The sequence below is a fragment of the Capra hircus genome, chromosome 5 (genome assembly GCF_001704415.2).
Source record: "Capra hircus breed San Clemente chromosome 5, ASM170441v1, whole genome shotgun sequence".
In the NCBI taxonomy this organism is placed as follows: Eukaryota; Metazoa; Chordata; class Mammalia; order Artiodactyla; family Bovidae; genus Capra; species Capra hircus.
The window spans coordinates 6285201-6295318 of NC_030812.1; the positions used below are offsets into that span (position 1 = coordinate 6285201).

General features: G+C 41.2%; 1 non-coding gene across 1 annotated transcript; it reads left to right on the forward strand.

Annotated features, from left to right (window-relative positions):
• Positions 634 to 705, forward strand: TRNAC-ACA. Its single transcript has one exon. It is a non-coding gene; the product is annotated as a tRNA-Cys (tRNA).

Consider the following 10118-nt stretch of genomic DNA (forward strand, 5'->3'; position numbering starts at 1 on the left):
AACCTTTGTTTCATCCCTCCAGCCACTCCCTAAACTGTAAAGACACATTTTTCATGAGACATGCTCGTTTCTTAAGTTCTCTCTTGCCCCCCTGCGTACCTTCTGCTTTTTGAAGTCCCTCCCATCCTATAATGTCCGTCTCTACTACCACTTTAGTGATGAAACCCATATGACAATTTTCTTTTCCACTTGCTGTATCCATACCTTCTTTTTTAAAAAAAAAATAATTTTATGCATATATTTTTGGCTCTGCTGGGTCTTTGCTGCTGCAGGGCTTTTCTTTGGCTGTGACGAGTGGGGGTTACTCTCTGGTTGCAACGCCTGGGCTTATCCTTCCAGTGGTTTCTCTTGTTGCAGAGCAGGGGCTCTCGGGTACTTGGACTTCAGTGGTCGTGGTGTGTGGCCTTAGTAGGTGGAGATCCCAGGCTCAGTCGTTGTGGCACACGGGCTTAGCTGCTCGTGGCATGTGGGCTCTCCTCAGATCAGGGATTGAGCCTGTGTCCCTGGCATTGGCAGGTGGATTCTTTACCACAGAGCCGCCAGGGAAGCCCTCCGTACCTTCTGATGACATCACACCGGCTGTTTCCAAGTTCTCACAGAATGCTGTCTGTTGTTCTTTCTTGTGTTTTGACTTCCCTGGTGGCTCAGACGGTAAAGCATCTGCCTACAATGCAGGAGACCCAGGTTCGATCCCTGGGTCGGGAAGATCCCCAGGAGTAGAAAATGGCAACCCACTCCAGTATTCTTGCCTGGAAAATCCCATGGATGGAGGAGCCTGGTTGGCTACTGTCCATGGGGTTGCAAAGAGTCGGACACGACTAAGCGGCTTCACTTCAGTTCAGCTGTTCAGTTGATCTGAGAAAAGCTTGTCCCGCCCATGGGAACTTATTCCACGGACCTACCTTTGTAAGGTCCTGAGGACGCCTCTCTTCAGACCTGTGTCCTAGTTAGATGGCTCAACTCTCATAAGAGCATATTAACTCTCTCCATTTTGACTGACCGGTGAAACATATGAAATTGAGCACTGTAAAATAATCCGTACTCCAAGTTCTTGTCAGAAGCTTTAACCTAGAAATATCTGCTGCCCAGTACCTATCAAAAGCTCAGCTGTGAAAATTAATATATATGGAGAATTGCCTGAAGGATATGTAGTCCATCTGTTCTCTAGACACACTCAATTTTCTTCCTGGATTAACCAAACCAAGAGAGAGCTATAGATTAGAATACTGTTGATTTTGTTCTCCAGAGAATTGCTTGTAGGCAATTGCCCTTGGCATTATGCCATTGGCTTTCATTTTGATGGACATTAGAAGAAAAATCTTTTTCAATTTTTGGCAATACATCGGTGAATCTAGATGAAATAAGTGGCTTTCTAATAACAATATAAATTATCAAAATTGACTCAAGCAGAGTTCAGAAAATCCATATAGACTGGTGACCGTGGACAGAGTTGGAAAAGGTTGCCAAAGATTTATTCCCCAAAAGTTCAGTTCAGTTCATTTACTCAGTCATGTCCGACTCTTTGCAACCCCATAGACTGCAGAACACCAGGCTTCCCTGTCCATCACCAACTCCTGGAGCTTGCTCAAACTCATGTCCATCAGTTGGTGATGCTATCCAACCATCTCATCCTCTCTCATCCCCTTCTCCTCCTGCCTTCAATCTTTCCTAGCATCAGGGTCTTTTTGAACCAGTTCTTCACATCAGGTGGACAAAATATTCCCCAAAAAGCTGAGGCCATTTTGTGTGTGTGTGGGGGGGAGGGTTGTATATCTACTGTGTTTATTTGCCTAAGAATTCTGTCTCTGCTTGTTATCTTTCTCTCTCTTCTTTTTCTTTTATCAATCAGTAACACTCCTTGCTTTAGGGGGATTGCACCTCTGTCCCTCAGTTATATGATATTCTGATAGTGAGATATTGGGGTACACTGATTGCTGGCCACAGAAGTAAACAAATCATGCTGGCCCACATTGGAGTATGAGCATGTGTGTGTACTCAGTTGCTTCAGTTCTGTCCCCCTCTTTGTGACCCCATGGACTTAGCCTACCAGGCTCCTCTGTCCATGGGATTCTCCAGGCAAGAATACTGGAGGGGTTACCATGCCCTCCTCCAGGGGATGTTTCCTGGAGGAAACATCAGGGACTGAACCCGTGTCTCCTGTATCTCCTGCATTGCAGGTGGGTTCTTTACTGCTGAGCCACTGCAGAAGCCCATATTTGCATATACTGCTGCTAAGTCACTTCAGTCGTGTCCGACTCTGTGCGACCCCATAGACGGCAGCCCACCAGGCTCCCCCGTCCCTGGGATTCTCCAGGCAAGAACATTGGAGTGGGTTGCCATTTCCTTCTCCAGTGCATGAAAGTGAAAAGTGAAAGTGAAGTCGTTCAGTCGTGTCTAACTCTTGGCGACCCCATGGACTGCAGCCTACCAGGCTACTCCATCTATGGGATTTTCCAGGCAAGAGTACTGGGGTGAGATATCCTTGTATAAAAGTATCCAAGGTGGGCACATGACCTAGATAGAGTTAATCAGAGGCTTTCCCACTAGCTTTGTATTCACATCTGTGGAGAAAGTTCTCTTCTTCCTGGTTGCTAAATGGTGATGATGTAAGCCTATAACTGCCTGGGGTTGCAGCAACTCCCTCCCATATATATTAAGCCCATCCGCAGCGAAAGGTAAGAAAGAGAAGGAGAGAAAGGGATATTGCAGGGCCAAGGTGACCCAGGACAGACAGAAACCCAGTCAGAATCTCTTTGACTGAGAGATGGAGCCTGGGAGAGACAGGCGTACATGCAGACATAGAACTCAGATGCAGACATGAAAAGAAAAGAGAAAGAAAAGAGAAGGCTTCCAGCATTGAGTCCCTGGCGCTACTCCTGACCTTCCTATATATGAAGCAATACATTTCTTTCTTTCTCTCCCTGCCTTCTTTTTTCCTTTCTTTTCTTTGTAGTTTAATTGAGGAATCTTTCATTTGTTAGTGGAATGCTTCTGATCAAAATGATTTCAGACTAAAAGGTGAACTTAAAAAATTAATTAAGGCACAGATCATCCTTTTGTTTCTTTTCTTCTTCAAAAGCTTAGGGAAAAAGAACTCACAATATTTGTCTGCCCATTCTTTAAGACTAGCATAACTCTGAGATATGAAAAATTTTAGCACAAAAATAATGAATATACATGAACACAGATGTATGTATCCTGAATGTGTCCTAGAAAGCATTTATCTCCACGTCCTCACAGGATGACTCTGGCCCTGCACCTTTCAGTGCGAGCTCATCCTTTTGCTGGGTTTTCTCCAGTCACATTGTACCTGTCAGGGTCCTCCAGGTTTTGCTAACAAAAGACTCCAAATCCTTAGTGGTTCAAAACAATGAAAGTTTATTCTCGCTTACTCAACTCAGGGTCAGCTGGGGATTTCCTCACACAGGGATACAGGCTTTCAGAATATCAATCATTTGGAAAATTATTTAGTGGGTAATCATATTCTTGGCTCTTCAAGCATTGTTCCAGAGATTATATATATATATAATTTCTGCTCATATATCTTTGGCCAAGGCAAGTTAAAAGTTGCCTCTAACTTTTAGAGGTCAAGAAGAATCCTACCTTCATCTTGGAAGTGGAAAGGACTGGAATATTTACTAATAGTCCTAATAATTACCAGAGAACTCCTTGCTGGTCACCGAGTATTGGGTTCATGCTCCTTTTCACATTCACAGCACAGTTGTCCCCTCTCCAAAGGACACTACGCAAAATTTCTATACTCTAAGAAAACCAGACTTAAAGTCCAGGATCACTGGATGGTGTGTGATAGTCTGTTTATCAGCAGGGAGATGATGGTAATAGACCGTCTCTATCAAGCCTGGGTATGGCTTCTTTTGATCTGAAGACTTATGAACTAAAATTTTATCTGCCCCTCACACACTCAATATGCACACAGATTAGGTAATGTGAAAAGAGCCCCTTTGCTGGAAGTGAGTATTAACCTTTGACCAAATCCTAACTTGGCTCCTTGAACATCTATTATTCATTGCTCCTAGATTCTACTTCTCAGAGATTCTTCCTTTTCCACTATTCTCTTTGGTCATATCTGAAGTAGGCATCAGGAACTATGTTCTTTATTGGGGAAGGCAGGTTTAATGGTCCACTTCTTCTTCAATAGAAGATGGGGACCCATGGTTGTCTTAAGTCTAGGATCATTTTTAATCATTGACGTTATAATCAGTTTTAGTCCAGGTTGATAGAATTTTGCAGTACAAATCACTCAAAAACATTTGTGACTACTTTCCTATCTGATTTCAGTCACTTCCATGTACCAATAGGGGCACCCACAATTCTCTTCTGGACATAATTTCCATTTTTCTGTATGTCTTTGTTTTCTCTACCTTGTACCAAATGATTTCTTACTGTATAAAGTCAATTTTCACCTATTCGTGTGCAAACAATATTTTTTTCACTGTCTACCTCCCAGTCCTTAATCCAGTGCCAAATATTTTAGTGTTGTTTTTTTAAACGCTCCACTAGAAGCTATCAGTTTCCATATCAGTTAGACTGGATTATGTTACAGTAATGATCTGCAAATTTTAGTGGTCCAAGTTGACAAAAACTCATTTCCTACTCTCACTGTGTCTATCACAGGTTGACTGTGGGTTCTGTTACATATAGTCCTTATTCAGGGACATGGGCTGTCAGAGAATCCATCATCTGAAACAAGAACATAAAACGGAAAAAAGGAATGTGGAAAACCATGGCAACAAGAGCTTTCTGTCTGGAAATGATCCATGCCAATTCCTCTCACATTTATTGGTCAGTGCAAGTCACAACTAATTTTAAGAGATTAAAAAATTAGCTTGTACCACACCTCTGGAAGAACAGAGGAGTGTAATATCTGTGAACCCATTTAATAAATAAGACGCACACATTACAAGTTTAATGACCTTTGTGGACTTTACCAAAAATTTGTGGGGGCCAGAGAAAGAATTATATCACATGATATTTAGAATCTTTTAGAAAACTCTCTATCTGAAATCTCTCTTTCTCATTCTTTTTTCATGGTGTCAGTAATGTCTTATTTTTCTCTCCTTCATTCCTCATGCCATACTCAGCCTCACAGGCTCCATTCTACCCCTGCCATTTTTTTCTGTTTTGGACATAAAATTCCATACTCCGTCATTATGGAGGGAAAATTCCATTATCCTTGTTATTTTCACATTCCCTCAAGGACCTATATCCTATCCTATGAGGCTTGTAAAGCATTTCATCTCAGCAAATATAGTGCTTTCTCTAAGATTCCTGGTGAGTGCAATTTTCTCCATCTTTCTACATTAATAATATATTAGCAAGTCAAATCTAGCATTACCAAGTAGATGTTGTTCCAGAAATAAAAGGTGGCTTAATATCAGTATTTCTAGTATTTCAATATCTTATATTAATAGATTACAAGAGAATACCTATATGACCATCTGAATATGCTCTGTCCAATGTGGCAGAGCCTAGTCATGCATAGCTATTCCAATGGAAGTTTGAATAATAGAAGGTAAATTATTAAAACTTCTGTTCCTTATTGGACATATTTCAAGTGCTCAATAGTCACATATGGCTTGTGGCTATGGAATTAACACAGATAATGAACATTTCCATCACTGTGGAAACCTCTGTTGGGCAGTGTTGATCTAAATAAAGAGTCATTTGACAAGCGTATTAGACATTTCTGATTTCAAATTTTTTGTAAATTAGAGTTTAAAGGAAACTTTATTAAATTGACAAATAGTATATGCAAAAGTAGGAAGTCAAGAAACACCTGGAGTAACAGGCAAATTTGGCCGTGGAATATGGAATGAAGCAGGGCAAAGGCTAATAGAGTTTTGCCAAGAGAACGCCCTGGTCATAACAAATACCCTCTTCCAACAACATAAGAGAAGACTCTACACATGGACATCACCAGATGGTCAACACCAAAATCAGATTGATTATATTCTTTGCAGCCAAAGATGGAGAAGCTCTATACAGTCAGCAAAAACAAGACCAGGAGCTGACTGTGGCTAAGATCATGAACTCCTTATTGCCAAAATCAGACTTAAATTGAAGAAAGTAGGGAAAACCACTAGACTGTCCAGGTATGACCTAAATCAAATCCCTTATGATTATACAGTGGAAGTGAGAAACAGATTTAAGGGACTAGATCTGATAGATAAGAGTGCCTGATGAATTATGGATGGAGGTTTGTGATATTGTACAGGAGACAGGGATCAAGACCATCCCCATGGAAAAGAAATTCAAAAAAGCAAAATGGCTGTCTGGGGAGGCCTTACAAATAGCTGAGAAAAGAAGAGAGGCGAAAAGCAAAGGAAGAAAGGAAAGATATAAGCATCTGAGTGCAGAGTTCCAAAGAATAGCAAGAAGAGATAAGAAAGCCTTCCTCAGCGATCAATACAAAGAAATAGAGGAAAATGACAGAATGGGCAAGACTAGAGATCTCTTCAAGAAAATTAGAGATACCAAGGGAACATTTCATGAAAAGATGGGCTTGATAAAGGACAGAAATGGTATGGACCTAACAGAAGCAGAAGCTATTAACAAGAGGTGGCAAGAATACACGGAAGAACTGCACAAAAAAGATCTTCACAACCAAGATAATCACGATGGTGTGATCACTCATCTAGAGCCAGACATCCTGGAATGTGAAGTCAAGTGAGCCTTAGAAAGCATCACTATGAACAAAGCTAGTGGAAGTGATGGAATTCCAGTTGAGCTGTTTCAAATCCTGAAAGATGATGCTGTGAAAGTGCTGCACTCAATATGCCAGCAAATTTGGAAAACTCAGCAGTGGCCACAGGACTGGAAAAGGTCAGTTTTCATTCCAATTCCAAACAAAGGCAATGCCAAAGAATGCCCAAACTACCACACAATTGCACTCATCTCACATGCTAGTAAAGTAATGCTCAAAATTCTCCAAGCCAGGCTTTAGCAATACGTGAACCGTGAACTTCCTGATGTTCAAGCTGGTTTTAGAAAAGGCAGAGGAACCAGAGATCAAATTGCCAACATCTGCTAGATCATGGAAAAAGCAATAGAGTTCCAGAAAAACATCTATTTCTGCTTTATTGACTATGCCAAAGCCTTTGACTGTGTGGATCACAATACACTGTGGAAAATTCTGAAAGTGATGGGAATACCAGACCACCTGACCTGCCTCTTAAGAAACCTATATGCAGGTCAGGAAGCAACAGTTAGAACTGGACATGGAACAACAAACTGGTTCCAAATAGGAAAAGGAGTACGTCAAGGCGGTATATTGTCACCTTGCTTATTTAACTTCTATGCAGAGTACATCATGAGAAACCCTGGGCTGGAAGAAACACAAGCTGGAATCAAGATTGCTGGGAGAAATATCAATAACCTCAGATATGCAGATGACACCACCGTTATGGCAGGAAGTGAAGAGGAACTCAAAAGCCTCTTGATGAAAGTGAAAGAGTAGAGTGAAAAAGTTGGCTTAAAGCTCAACATTCAGAAAACGAAGATCATGGCATCTGGTCCCATCACTTCATGGGAAATAGATGGGGAAACAGTGGAAACAGCGTCATACTTTATTTTTTTGGTCTCCAAAATCACTGCAGATGGTGACTGCAGCCATGAAATTAAAAGACACTCCTTGGAAGAAAAGTTATGACCAACCTAGATAGTATATTCAAAAGCAGAGACATTACTTTGCCGACTAAGATCCATCTAGTCAAGGCTATGGTTTTCCAGTGGTCATGTATGGATGTGAGAGTTGGACTGTGAAGAAAGCTGAGCACCAAAGAATTGATGCTTTTGAACTGTGGTGTTGACAAAGACTCTTGAGAGTCCCTTGGACTGCAAGGAGATCCAACCAGTCCCTTGTGAAGGAGATCAGCCCTGGGATTTCTTTGGAAGGAATGATGCTGAAGCTGAAACTCCAGTACTTTGGCCACCTCATGCCAAGAGTTGACTCATTGGAAAAGTCTCTGATGCTGGGAGGGATCGAGGGCAGGAGGAGAAGGGGACAACAGAGGATGAGATGGCTGGATGGCATCACGGACTCGATGGACATGAGTCTGAGTGAACTCTGGGAGCTGGTGATGGACAGGGAGGCCTGGCGTGCTGCAATTCATGGGGTTGCAAAGAGTCAGACACGACTGAGTGACAGAACTGAACTGATATATAAGAAGCCAATGGCAAATATCAGACTAAATAGTATATTTCATTATGTTCAGGGAAAAGGATAATCGTCACTATAACAACTGTGTCTGTTAAGATTAGTTTTTTTTCTTTTTTTAAATAAGTTATTTTTCATTGCTGTATAATACTACATAAATTATAGGTGTACAAAATAGTGATTCACAATTTTAAAAGGTTTTACTCCTCATTTGCTGTATTCCCCGTTTTATGATATATTCTTGTAGTTTATTTTAAACTGAAAAGTTTGTGCCTGTTTCTTTTTTTATTAATTATTTTTTAATTAAAGGATAATTGCTTTACAGAATTTTGTTGCTTTCTGTCAAACCTCAACATGAATCAGCCATGGGTATACATATATCCCCTCCCTTTTGACTCTCCTTCCATTCTCCCTTCCCATTCCAACCTTCTAGGCTGATACAGAACCCTTGTTTGGGTTTCCTGAGACATTCAGCAAATTCTTGTTGGCTATCTGTTTTACATATGATAATGTAAGTTTCCATGTTACTCTCTCCCTACATCTCACCCTCTCCTCCCCTCTCCTCGTGGCCATAAGTCTAATCTCTACGTCTGTTTCTCTATTGCTGCCCTGTAAATAAATTCTTCAGTACCATTTTTCTAGATTCTATATAAATGCATTCAGTTCAGTTCAGTTCAGTTCAGTTGCTCAGTTGTGTCCGACTCTGCGACCCCATGAATCGCAGCACGCCAGGCCTCCCTGTTCATCACTTTCTCCTGGAGTTTACTCAGACTCATGTCCATCGAGTCCGTGATGCCATCCAGCCATCTCATCCTCTGTTGTCCCCTTCTCCTCCTGCCCCCAATCCCTCCCAGCATCAGAGTCTTTTCCAATGAGTCAACTCTTCGCATGAGGTGGCCAAAGTACTGGAGTTTCAGCTTCAGCATCATTCCTTCCAAAGAAATCCCAGGGTTGATCTCCTTCAGAATGGACTGCTTGGATCTCCTTGCAGTCCAAGGGACTCCCAAGAGTCTTCTCCAACCCCACAGTTCAAAAGCATCAACTCTTTGGCACTCAGCTTTCTTCACAGAATATGATATTTATCTTTCTTTTTTGGTTTACTTCATGTATAATAGGTTCTAGGTTCATCCACCTTATTGGAACTGACTCAAATCTGCTCCTTTTTATGGCTGAGTAATATTTCATTGTGTATATGTACCACCACTTCTTTATCCATTCATCTGTTGATGGACATCTAGGCTGCTTCCATGTTCTAGCTATTGTAAATAGTGCTGCAATGAACAATGGGATACATGTGTCTTTTTTGATTTTGATTTCCTCAGGGTATATGCCTAGGAGTGGGATATGGTGGTCTTATTCCTAGTTTATTAAGGAATCTCCATACTGTCTTCCATAGTGGCTCTATCAGTTTACATTCCCACCAACAGTGCAAGAGGGTTACCTTTCCTCCACACCCTTTCCAGCATTTATTGTTTGTAGACTTTTTGATAATGGCCATTCTGACCGGTGCGAGGTGGTATCTCACTGAAGTTTTGTTTTGCATTTCTCTAATAATGAGTGATGTTGAGCATCTTTTCATATGTGTTAGCCATTTATATGTCTTCTTTGGAGAAATGTCTGTTTAGGTCTTTCTCCCACTTTTTGATTGGGTTGTTCATTTTTCTGGTATTGTATGAGCTGCTTGTATATTTTGGAAATGAATCCTTTGTCTGTTGTTTCATTTGCTATTATTTTCTCCCATTCTGAGGGTTGTCTTTTCACCTTGCTTATAGTTTCCTTTACTGTGCAAAAGGCTTTAAGTTTAATCAGGTCCCCCTTGTTCACTTTTGCTTTTATCTCCATTACTCTGGGAGGTGGGCCATAGAGGATCTTGCTATGATGAGTGTCACTGAGTGTTCTGCCTATGTTTTCCTCTAAGAGTTTTATAGCTTCTGGTCTTACA